Consider the following 13,719-nt stretch of genomic DNA (forward strand, 5'->3'; position numbering starts at 1 on the left):
CAAACAGTGAGTGAAATAAACCACGCTATCGGAGTGAACACAACCAGTGACGTCATCAATCCATTTCGCTCGGTACCAGAGCCCGGACATGATTTTGTGTAAAATTTTTGATTTGAACGGTTAAAAAAGATATCTTTCGCTTCTTTTTGGCCAAAGCAAATTATCTCTTGATGATTAGCATATTTAAAACTACAGGTTAGAGCAAAAATTTCAGATACGAAAAATTCGTTTCAGTAGCACTTTAAAGGCAGAGAATGGAGCTACGTTATTGGTGGGAAAATGGCAACGAGAAAAACAAGAATAAATTAGTGGAATGAAAAGCGTTCGTTGATCCCTGTGGGATTTAGATTGCCGGTTTGAAAGATGAACTTTTTTTCAAGATTTTTACGGCTTTCCGTGCTACCTAAGTGTAAGGAAAGACCGCAGATTGCCATATGTTGCTTAGAATGATTAGGTAAATTAAAATGTCTAGCGACTGGCTTCGATGTGTCCTTGTCATTCCTTTCCACGTCTCGAAGGTGTTCTCGGAATCGGTCACCTAGTCTTCTGCCTGTTTCGCCGATGTATATCTTTTTGCAATAAGTGCAAGTTATGCAATAGATTACATTGGCGGAGGTGCACATGAAGTGATCGGTGATCTTAATGGATCGTTTAGGTCCCGATATTTTATCAGTGTTGTCAATGAAAGGACACGTTTTGCATCGTGCACGAGCGCATTTAAAAGTGCCTGGTTGGTCATTAGTCTGAAAAGAACTTCTGACCAAAAAATTGCCTATGTTTTTGCCGCGTTTGAATGAAATGAGCGGAGGCTGCGAAAAGATAGTGCTTGTCTCTCAGAAGTAATTTAAAGTTTTTAAGACTGATGGATTTAACTGAGTGGTTGTGATAGTGAAATGTGAGAGTGAATGGAATGCGGTCGGAATCTTCCTTATGCGACGTTTGTAGTGCTGAATGTCGATCAATAAGTTGGGCGCGGTGGTAACCCGTTTGAACGACAGAAACAGGGTAACCACGTTTATCGAAAAACTGGCACATTGACTCATAGATTGACACATAGATTCGACAGTCATCTGCATAGAGGTGGTAAAGGAGACCATGCTTTCGAATGATGTCAGCAAGAGAGGCTGTATAAAGTATATACAAAATTGGCCCAAGTACAGATCCTTGAGGCACTCCCCATTGTGGCTCCGTAGATGATGTGGTCGACCGTATCAAAAGCGGTTGATAAGTCTAACAACAAAAAAAGCACATTTTCCTGTTTATCGATTGCATTGTAAGAGGAAACAGGATGGAACTGAAATTTCTCAATTATTGATTAGGAAAGCAGTCGTAGCTGAGGGTGTCTTTCAGGGTAAACCTTTTGAAATCACTAAGGATTTCGCTGGAAAACTTACTCACTCGAAAATGACCTCGGAGAGGTCGAAACGTCGTGACTTCTTAGCGCCAGCTTTTATTTCAAAGTCGATTTCTAAGAAACTACTTATTAAGATTTTGAAACGCGATAACCAGCTTCACTTGTTCAGCAGACTTGAACAGTGCAGCATAAAACAAGTCAACTACGAGACTGCGGTTGAATTTTTAAAGTTATTTCAAAACTTTGAGCTGACACCGACTTTTGCGAGAGTCGAGAAGACTAAATCTGAGAAATGGAATAGATCATCCCTATCTTTGAACAGAATGTGGTCGGTGAAGAACTTCGCCAGAAAACTAAGCAAATGGCGGAGTTGAAAAGGGAAATTAATGAGGCGTACCGAAAAATCCAAGAAGAATGCTCGCCTCTTCGCTACATCTACAGTCTGAAAACGATGGTCACCTTTCGCAACGAGCAGTATCAACAACAGATGAGTGGCCATACTAAAAAGATCTCAAGACTTCTCACCGCCGATACGAACATTGATGAGCATATCAAGAACATATCTTCGTACAGGCTGTCCTTCTTCCAAAAGCTGGTCCTGTGTAGAGGGCTTAACTTTGCTCTACCACAACGAATATCATCAAGGGAAATCCATGCAACCTTTGAGAAAGCTTATTGGAAACTAGAAGTGAATCTCAATGACAGCGGTTTAAAAGAATTAGCAGCAGCAACCCTGAGGTCTATTGCGCTTAATTACAGCGAACGAAAGGGTCCATCACCACCGAAAGCAATGTTGAGAGCGATAAGTCAACTGAAGAAGAAAGATGACATTGCTATCACAAAGCCTGATACGGGCTCTGGCGTTGTCGTAATGGATAAATCAGACTATGTACGTCTGTTGAAAGAATCATCGATTAATGACGAGACGAAATTCGTACCCGTAAGCCTTGAGAGACCAAGAACACGAGGTAGGCCTCCGAAGTTTTACCATCCATTGCTTCAAAAAGAGAAAGAGGTGTACTCGGCTGTACAACGGATTCTACCAAAAGCATCGCTGACTCAGTCATCCAAAAGGGTTCCAGACTCGCACATCTTTACGTTCTTCCAAAACCCCACAAGAAGAAGTTAGCCATGCATCCGATTTTATCAGCTACAGGAACGTATAATTATAAACTTGCCAAGTGGCTGGACGAGAAGCTGAAGCCCCTGTCTGTCAACGAACATATGGTTAGCGATATTTATGTTTTTGCCGACGAACTTCGTGAAATGAAAATCAAGGACCGCGAAGTTTTGGTGTCGTATGATGTATCGTCACTGTTTATTAACGTTTCTGTGGATGAAACCATCGAGAGCATCACAGAGAGAGCCTTTGAAAACGACTGGTTCAACAGAGAATACGATCCTAACATCACGAAGTCAGATTTGATGGAGCTGGTAAGAATCGCCACCAAAAATCAGCTACATTTTTCAGTTCGAAGGAAAGTTGTACGAACAAGTGGACGGTGTAGCTATGGGATCGCCACTGGGTCCCCTCATGGCAAACGCCTTCATGTGTAGAATTGAGAAACAGCTAGAAAGAGAGAACAAGATGCCTATCTTCTACAAGCGCTTTGTAGATGATACACTTAGTGTAATACCTGATCCGGAAGCAGCCTCAGAATTTCTGGACACATTGAACAAGTCTCATCCCTCTACTGATTTCACAATGGAACTCCAAGAAAATGGTAGGCTTCCCTTTCTCGGAATGGATATTATCAGGAATGAATGCCGCCTAGACACCATGGTCTACAGAAAACCGTCGGACAAAGGGCTTTTGCTACACTATCACAGTCACGTTGACGCCAGATACAAAACGGTCACTGCTGATCACCATGCTAAACAATGCGTTTTAACTCTTTTCTACGTGGAAGTTTTTTCATGAGGAATGTGAACGCCTTAAACAGATCTTCTCCCAACTGCGCTATCCTGATGACCTTGTGCAGTCAACCATTTGCAGATTCGTTGAATCAAAAGTGTCTGAGTATTCACATACCCGAATGGCTGATAAAAGAGAAGCCCCAGTCAGAATCGTGTTGCCTTACAAGGACCAGAAATCTGCAAATGTAGTACGAAAACAATTGGCTGACCTCAGTCGGAAGATCAACGTCGATATTAGCCCAGTTTATACAAGTAAAAAGATCAAGAATGAAATTAGGGTCATGGAAGACAAACCGCCTCTTGTGAGTCAACAATGCGTGGTGTATTCATTTCAGTGTGGCCTGTGCGATGCAGGCTATGTCGGCTACACGTACCGACACTTGCACCAACGAATTGAAGAACACAAAGGATCGGCAATCGGACGCCACCTCAGAGAGCAGCATGACATGGAGCCAGAAGACATCGCACAGAGTTTTCGAATCTTAAGGAAGTGTCAGAACAAATTTGACTGTCTTGTTTTTGAAATGTTTTTTTATCAAAGAACTGAAACCAACGCTAAACAAACAGTGCGATTCAATTCGCGCCAAACTATTTGTTTAGAACAATTCGTGCTACGATTACTTTATTCTTTTATTCCTTTATTCTTTTATTCTCTTCCATTGTATATTGTTTACACTTTTTCACGTATTTTAGTGTTCGCCACATTTTATCGTCTTCAACTTGCTTCAACATATTTATGCTGATTTGGAAAACTTACTGACTTGAAAATGATCTCAGAGGTCGAAACGTCGTGACTTCTTAGCGCTAGCTTTTATTTCAAAGTCGATTTCGCTGTAATCATAGATTTATATTTCTGAAGATGTTCTTTTTTAGCAATAAAAAGCTTTTCCTTGACTTGATCTCAGTACAAAAGGTATCTTTCCCAGTCTTCAAACATTCCTGTACGACGAGCAAGTTTTGTAACATGTTCTCAGTAATGTCAATTAATTCTTTAATCTCCTGGTCTGTAAATGGGCACTGGCGATATTTGACCTTCATGTATCGAACAGGTGCATGCTTGTTAAGCACCTCTAAAAAGTGACGATCGAAATGTTATAGCATCTCATTAGCATCATTGATCATGGAGATCTCGTGCCAAGGGACTTAAGCTGGGTCCTCCACAAGCCTGTCCCGATCATAGCTTTAGAATTTATTGCTATGATTGAATAGCGCTTCACTTAAGTTGGTTTCCACTACGCCACTCTCAGCGACAAGGGCAGCGTTTGATGTCAAGATGAAGTTAATCAAGGTTTCATGTTAGTCAGTTGCAGACGGGATTTCCTTGAGCAACTGATTAGGGCGTGTGATGTCGAGTGATTTTTACGAAAACCAAACTGACAGAGATAGAATAGCTCGTTTGTTTCGGCAAATTCGACAAAGCGATTATACATGACCTTTTTAGAGAATTTTGAGAAATTTGGCAGCAAAGAAATTGGTCTATAATTTACAAAAAGACTTGGATCCTCTGCTTTGTAGATGGAAATTACTTTACAAATTTTTAGTTCATCTGGGAAGATGCCTTTTGCGAGTGCTTGCTGAACATCATACGAAACAATCGATTTCCGTGTCCTTCCTCTTGGGGACACAGCTCTAAGCTAACAAAAATACTCATCCCTAATCGGTGTTTGACCACGTTGGAAATATTTCCAAACTTACAGACCAGAAACAAACTGGTGTTGGAAATGCAAACTCCGGGTTGACGAAGAATCGCGAAGTACATTCCGCGGAATAGAAAGAACGCCAACAAAGAGAAGGCACATAACTTTTTTTTTTTAAGTAAAAAATCTGGCATTTCGCGTACGACTCCTATAAGCCCTAGTTGTAAAAATCCCAAAAAAGTCAAAAGATAACCAGGAAATATCACCTGTAGGAGGAATTAAGTGTCATTAAAATACTTCATCATCGAAAAGGCAAAAGTAAATCATAAGAACTCAGCCACATTTTCCCCATCAATTAAACCCTTTGTAACAATATCACTTGAATATCAGAAAAATACCATAGTGGCTCAAAAAGATAACTGCTCAGAAAAAAAGATATAAAAGGTCAAAAGAAAAGGAAAAAGACCATGATAATATGGAGGACAAACTGAAAAAAACAGCAACAACAAGAGTGAAAAAGAATTTCACGGGGAGGAGTTACTCGGCCCCCAAGCCAGTTCGAGAGTTACTCCTTGTCCGCCAGCTCCAAATCATACTCGGGGAGAAGTTATTCGGCCCCCAAGCCAGATCAAGAATAACTCCTATAGCGTGATTCGAACCCGCGACCTCGATGACCTCATTTGCACTCGTTGCGCGCTCACGATTACCAGTCGACCATCTCGAAACTCATCACTATATTAGCATTAATTGTCGGTGTGAAGAGTTTTCAAATGCCAGGTTGGGGGGTAGGGTGAGGACGTTTGTCTGAATGAGAATGCAATGGAGCGTTTCCGGTTAAGAATTAAGGAAATGAAGCATATAAAGAACTGATAGAAGCCATATCAGCAAGAAATATTAGCATATGTAGTAATGGCGGACAGGCTCGTTTATCCGTGCTCTTTAAGCACGTCGATTTCTCAAAGAATCTATTTGGTGCAGTGGTAGTGGTAGTAGCAAAGCTTAATCTAAACGCGGAAAACCATCAGTGTATACTTCAAGTAAAAAGCTAAGACTATTTATAACGGTTTTACATGATTACCGACATTTTTAAGTTACTGGGTTAGTTATTTCATAACGTGGCTCCACCATAGCCGAGGTCACGTTTTAAATATAATTGGTTCTCGGTTTAAATATAATTGGTTCTCGGTTTCGGCAAAGCCAATTTTCCCTCAGAGTTTCTCAGGTTGTAGTAGGAGTAGCTCTGAGCAAATGACACTGGAGGTATTTCTGGGTGAGACTATTCATTGTTTTATACATCGTTAAGGCTTTCTGTTTCTTTCGTCTGTCCTCGTTAACAGCGGATTAGAGGTCGTCCGAATTATTACAAAATTTCTGTTTGACACGAAGTCAGAGTTACTTCGTGTCAAAAGGAAATTTTGTAATAATTCTAGCTGCACGATTCTGTAATTTCTGGAGCTTATCAGTCAAGTGGCCACTGGGACAGTCCCAAACCAAGCTAAAGTAATCAAAGTTTGGCAAAATTAAATTAAATTTGAGTAGCTGTTTCCTTCGGAAAAAAGGGTCACATCCGTATGAGGGCTCCTATCGCTGAGGATACCTCAGCCTTGCTTCTTTCTTAGCTTTAACGCGTTTACGCCAAGTAAGGTGAGCATCTGATGATTTGAACCTTTACTCTGTTAAAAGACAAAATTGAAATCTAGCAAGAATTTTCATTAAGTGTATTTTTAGTCTTATTTAATTGTTAAGAAAAAGGAATGGAAATATTACATTACTTTAAGCCATTCGATGCAAAAATTCTTATTCATTTTGGCGGTCTCATCTAAGTACAATTTCTTTCACCTTTTTCTTGTTAAAACAGTTTACAATAAAAATCTGCGATAAAATATTGGAAAACATTACACGACGTTTCGACGTTTCCAGAACGTAATTATCAAGTGAGAATGAAATAACAAAACTAATATATATATAGATGAGAAAATGATTAAAATTAAGAGTCATTGAGAGTCAAACAAAGAGTTTAGCCTTAATGGAGTCGCTCTGGGTATTTAAATTAGGTCTTATTGTTCTTATGTACAACATTTCGTTGACCAGGCAATCCAATTTCGTGCTGCATTTTTTAAACACCCGAAATTGGCTCTCATTGAGCAAGTTAACGTTCAGATGATGACCAATGGCAGAATATTGATGATCAGCAATGCGTTGAAATAGATGGCGTGTCGTATATCCGACATAATTTGAATCGCACAAATCACATTTATAACATTAAACAACGCTGTGTTGATTGACGATAGGTGGCTTGATTTCTTTAAGCTTAAGAGCTTGCTTAAGTTTCTTGCTGTTGAATACTGGTCTTGTTATGGTTGTGAATTTGGCCTGGAAGCAGATGTTCAGTTTCTATGGTGATCAGGACTCGTTGTAGTATATTTCACGGTAAGCTTTGTTTTTAATTATGTCAATCTGCTAGTTAAGGAAGAGAGTAAATCTCTGGGGTAAAAGTTAACCTCGTATAGGAATTCCTGGAAATTCCTGCTTCTTATACTTCTGATTATTCTCAGACTCGTTTTACGAGTCTGGGAATATTTCTTAAATTTCAATTTAACACCTTCAAAACCTCTTTCTTTAAGGTGACCTAAGTGTAAACAGCTTATGCCTTTTCATCTTTCGCACTGAAATTTGAATTAGCTAACCTGCGTAAGACCACGTAGCATCTTGTAGAATCAATCTTGTTTTTAGGAAAAGCATAGCACCAGTAGTTTCCAGATAGAATTCAAGATTTACCTCTACAGCAGGAATATATTCTGCTAATACGTGCGTAATATTAGGTGAAAGGGGTCGTAAAAAGTTTCCTCTGTCTAAGCTTGTCTACGGGACCACTAACTACTTATCTATCAGCTGTGATTTCCCCGATTTAGAACGTCTTGCCGCTGGCACGGGAAGTTATCTTGTTAATTAGGTTCCGTGTTTCTCGTAAATTTCCTTTGTTAGCTTCCAGGTTGGCAGAAACATAGAGTTTCTGCGAGCTTAATATTGCGTTATTTAGCCGGTTTCTAGCACGTTTATATTGATCCCATGGGGCTGATCCATTGAAAGAGATTGTCTTATCTTTAAGGAAATCTCTTCTTCTGGTTTTGCTCAGTACGTCACCGTTAATCCACTATGGACATCGCTTTTTATGGACTCTTTTTATTGAGTGGTGCATGTTTTTCGACACGGGTGAGACATTTTCTTCCTTTCACGCCACGTGTAATTTGGGTCAGAATACAACTGGACATGGCTTCATGGCATTTGATTGAGATCGTTGATGAACTTGTTACTGTCGAAGTGCTTAAATTGCCGCGTCTCGATCGCACGAGGCCCATTACGGCGTCAAGTATCATGTCTGTCATAAGTATTTTTAATTTTTCTGTTGAATGTTTGTTTTTTTGTTTCCACTCTGAGGTTGGGACCAGCGTTTCTTTCGCTCCAATAAGCTGGTTAAGGGCTGCTCGTTCACATACTTTGGAGAATGCAGGTATACAGGTAATAGGGACACAGGGCGATTATTGTTTGGTACTCATGATCCCCCTCCTTCAGCGGTGGAATGAAAACGGCTTCTTTGATAAAGAAGAACATCTGTCAAAGTGGAAAGAATACAAGGCATCTTTTATAACGGAATAAAGGCTGATAGTTTCTAAAGAAACTGTTTGGGGCTGCGTCGGTGGGGGTAACGAAATAATTTGGATATATCAACAACCTTGTCGAGTCCAAGCTCCTTATTGGAGGGAAAGTAGTGTACGATCTTGCGTATCTCTGAAGGGGAAACAGGATGGAACTGGAATTCCTCAATTATTAATTAGGAAAGCAGTGGCAGCTGAAGGTGTCAGTCAGGGTATTCCTTTTGAAATCACAAAGGATTTCGCTGTAATCATGGATTTATTTCTCAAGATGTTCTTTTTTTGCAAGAAAAGCTTTCCCTTGACTTGATCTCGGCACATAGGTATCTTTTCCAGTCTTCAAACATTCCTGTACGACGACCAAGTTTGTGTAACATGTTCTTAGTGCCCATTAGCTCCTTAATCTCTTGGTCTGTACTGATCGGCACTGACGATATTTGATCTTCATGGACCGAATTGGTTCTAACCTAACCCTAGCCCATCGTTCATCTAAAAGACATTGGCTGATTCCGAGACGTATCCATCTCAAGGATCCCGTCAATGCCGACTCCGCACCAACCTGACCGGTTAACTCCAGTTCCTTCTTTTCCTCGTGTATGAGTGCTTGCTGAACATAATACGAAATAATCGATATCCGTGTCTCTCGTCTTGGGGACACAGCTCTAAGCTAGCAAAAATACTAATCCCTAATCGGTGTTTGACCACGTTGCTAAAACTTTCCAAACTCACAGACCAGGAACAAACTAGTGTTGGAACTGCAAACTCCGGGATGACGAAAAGTCGCGAAAATTGCAAATCCGCGGAATAGAAAGAACGCTGTAAGATCAAAATAAAAAATTGGAAGATAACAAGCAAAAATCACTTTTAGGAGGAATTAAAGTGTCATTAAAGTGCCACTACGACGAAAATTTTTGTCTCTGGTTTTCACATTTTTTAGCGCCAATCAAGTTAATATGGTTAGAATTGTACTATGTGATAGTTTTTAGGTCGATGGAAGCGAAATACGCCTTGATATAGCTGGCCGAAATTCACGAAAAACCCGTCCGCCATTACTCAGCTCGCAACCGAGAGCCAGTGACTGAACTGAGAAGCGGTTTTACGCATGAGTTGGCCTGTGACGTCATATGCGCACTTTCGCATCGTGTTTCGTGTGTTGTGAGAGATTCGACAGTGGAAATTCTACCCGTTTTATAAGATGTATTCTTCCTCGAATTCTTCTTCCAAATGGCATACAAATTTAGCCACGTTTTTTAGGTCGAGCTGCGCATATGACGTCACTTCCGAAAGGCTCCAACTAGTGCCATTTTTGAATTAAGTAATGGCGGGCGACCAAAAACGAAAAACAAGGTTGAAATAATCATACTTCCCGTGAGTATTTTGCGATTAAACTTGGCATGGTAAGTGTTTCTTACCTCTAGTTTCCAGAAGTGTAAAGAAAAGGCAATGCGAAATTTTGATCATAGTGGCACTTTAAAATACTTAATCAACGAAAGGGCAAGTCTAACAATAGGAACAGTTGCGTATACAAGAATTACTTCAAAATGTTACACGTTATCTATTATTTTTGCTCACCCTACATTTACATGTGTTATCAAAAGTAAATCATAAGAAGAATTCAGCCACATGTTCCCCATCAATTTAACCCTTTCTAACAATAACCAACAACGAAAAACAAGGTTGAAATAATCATACTTCCCGTGCGTATTTTGCGATTAAACTTGGCATGGTAAGTGTTTCTTACTTCTAGTTTCCAGAAGTGTAAAGAAAAGGCAATGCGAAATTTTGATCATAGTGGCACTTTAAAATACTTAATCAACGAAAGGGCAAGTCTAACAATAGGAACAGTTGCGTATACAAGAATTACTTCAAAATGTTACACGTTATCTATTATTTTTGCTCACCCTACATTTACATGTGTTATCAAAAGTAAATCATAAGAAGAATTTAGCCACATGTTCCCCATCAATTTAGCCCTTTCTAACAATATCACTTAAAAAATTAAATACCAAAACCATATCAGAAAAATACCACAGTGACTCAAAGATAACTGCACAGAAAAAAAGATAAAAAAGGTCAAAAGAAAAGGAAAAAGACCATGATAAATAGGAGGAAAAATTAAAAAAAAAGCAACAACCACAACAAAAACAAAAAATAATTTCCCGGGGAGGAGTTACTCGGCCCCCAAGCCAGTTCGAGAGTTACTCCTTGATCGCCTGCTCCAAATCATACTCGGGGAGAAGTTATTCGGCCCCCAAGCCAGATCAAGAATAACTCCTATAGCGTGATTCGAACCCGCGACCTCGATGACCTCACTTGCACTCGTTGCGCGCCCACGATTACCAGTCGACCATCTCGAAACTCATCACTATATTAGTATTAATTGTCGGTGTGAAGAGTTTTCAAATATGGTGGGGTAAGGTGGGGACGTTTGACTGAGAATGCAATGAAGCGTTTCCGGTTAAGAACTAAGGAAATGAAGCGTACAAAGAGCTGATAGAAGCCATATCAACGAGAAAAATTAGCATATGTGGTAATGGCGGTCAAGCTCGTTTACCGGGGCTCTTTCTTGAGCTTATGAGACAAGTAGCCACTGGGACAGTCCCAAACCAGGCTAAAGTAATCAAAGTTTGGCAAAATTAAATTAAATTTGAGTAGTAGTTTCTTTCGGAATAAAGAGTGCACCCGTTTGAGGGCTCCTATCGCTGAGGATACTTTAGTCTTGGTTATTTCTTTAACTTGTTTGCGCCAAGTAAGCTGAGCATCTACGGCAACACCCAAGGATTTGGTATGTCGGACCCTCTTGATGATTGATCGTTTACTCTAATTTCATCGTCTTTATTTTGGACAGATAATATCTGCGTTATCGTTAGCTCTGTTTTGGTTACGTTGAAAAAAAGCCTGTTTGCTTTAAGCCAGCAGCTTAAGCACGCTTGTATCGATCCCATGGAACTGATTCATTGGAAGAGATTGTCAGATTTTTAAGGAAATCTATTCTTCTGGTTTTTCTCAGGACGTCACCGATAATCCACAATGGACATCGCTTTTTGAGGATTCTTTTGTTTGAGTGATACCTCGATGCATGTTTGTCGACATAGGTGAGAGACATTTTTTTCCATTCATGCCACGAGTAATTTGGATTAGAATACAAATGCAAATGGCATGGCTCCATGACATTTGATTGAGATCCCTTAAGAACTTGTTACTGTCGAAGTGCTTAAATTGCCGCGTCTCGATCGCACGAGGATCATTACTGTCATAGTAGGCCTTACGTGTCGAAAAAACAAGAGAATGATCACTTATACCAAGGTGGATGACGCCCGATCTTAAAAAACCTTATCTGAGGAGTTTTTCATTCATAAATCAATTAAAGTGTTAGAAACAAGAGTGAAACATGTTGGTTCCCTAATTGACTAGCACAGACCAAAAACATAAAAAAATGATAGTCAGAAAGAAAGAAATATGTGCAATTGCTTCGGGCAACAAATGGCAGTTGACATCGCCAAGTATATATTTTTCTTTGTCTTTGGCGTCAATTTTGGAAGTTACTCTTTCGAACTCGTCAAAAAGATCAGTTAGAGAGTTTGGGGGTCGGTACCAGGTACCGACTTAGAGTGCTGATTTCGACAAATAGACACTCCAAGTCATCGCTGTTTAGATCGTTGCGTATTCGGAAGATTTGTGCGCAAGTAAATACAAACACCACCTCCACTCCCTCCGTTAACTTTACTATCTTTCCTGACAAGTTCGAAGCCAGGCAAGTAGACTTCGTTATTACGCAGTGTGAAGTCTAATTCAGACTCGTTGATTATTAAAATATCAATTCTAGAAGAGGACATAAAAACTCTAAGATCGTCAATATGGGACAGGAGACTAAAATATTAAGAGAGGAAAAAGCTAAACAACGACCAAACATACTAGAATGGAAATTCATTCATTGGTTTGCCAGTCTAACGGCCCTCTATTGTCTTCCACCGCCCTAGTTTTTGCAGGTGCAAACATTGGATGTATCTCTGGATGCACATTCCAGATCTTTCATGGCGATGAAAAAATCGTTAAGAACAGAAAAAAGGTTCCATTTGTTATCGAAAGAGATGAGGATAAATTGACAAAGTCCAGTCGACCATCTTGAAACTCATTACTATATTAGTATTAATCGTCAGTGTGAAGAGTTTACAACTACTGGCTTGGGGGGTAGGGTGAGGACCAACCTCGTTCCCAGGGCCTTTTCTCTTAGTTAGGGAAGGAGTTGGGGGTGGGGCGGGAAAAGGGGGCCTTTTCCCGCCCCACCCCCAGCTAAGGGAAAATGCCCAGGGAACGAGGTTGGGGTGAGGACATTTGTATGGCTGTGAGTACAATGGAACGTGTCTGGTCAAGAATAAAGGAAATGAAGCATACGAAGAACTGGTAGAAGTGATATCCACGAGAAATATTAGACTACGTGGAAATTGCGGACAGCCTCGTTTACTGGGGCTCGGACACATCTTAAAAGTGTGTATCATCGGCACAATGTCACACGCCTGATGCCACGCATTTTTACCCTTACATATTTTAAAGGTACATTTCTTTTACTTTATGTTCACTTTGTGCAAGACGCAGCAATCATTTGTTAAATTAGCATAGGTAATCGCATAAGGCCGCGACTCGGGCAGCATCTCTTAATCTTAGTATCTGACGCACTGGGAGCCACTCCATCTGTTTCAAAGCTCTTGTCATATGATCGAATATCTTAGTGTTAGATCTAATACGTGCGGCAAAGTTTTGCATGTTTTGTTATTTTGTAATGTTTTTCTTTGACGTGTTACACCATACAGATGAACAATAATACAGCCTACTAAAAACAAAAGCGTTTACAATTTTTATCAGAGACTGCTTATCAAGAGCAGCGGCGTTTTCTTAGTTCTTAACTTGGAAGGACAGGTACAGTTTGAAATCATTTACATAGTGTGGTGTATTTAATACATTAACAGTGTGTAAACTCCGGGTTACAACTCACACATGGCAGGAAAATTCAACTAACTCGACCGTACACAACCTTCTAGTCACGTGACGACTCTTCTAGTCCCAGGACTCCACACATAGGATTCTAGGGAACTCATGTTAGAAATGCTTGGGAAATCATTTATCTAGATGTTAAAAGCGACGGTCCAAGAATAAATAC

General features: G+C 40.1%; 1 pseudogene; it reads left to right on the plus strand.

The window, feature by feature from the left end:
* Positions 1-2,053: 2,053 nt before the first annotated feature.
* On the plus strand, positions 2,054-3,958 carry LOC111327839 (uncharacterized; annotated as a pseudogene).
* Positions 3,959-13,719: the final 9,761 nt, after the last annotated feature.

The sequence above is a fragment of the Stylophora pistillata genome, chromosome 4 (assembly GCF_964205215.1).
Source record: "Stylophora pistillata chromosome 4, jaStyPist1.2, whole genome shotgun sequence".
Classification (NCBI taxonomy): domain Eukaryota; kingdom Metazoa; phylum Cnidaria; class Anthozoa; order Scleractinia; family Pocilloporidae; genus Stylophora; species Stylophora pistillata.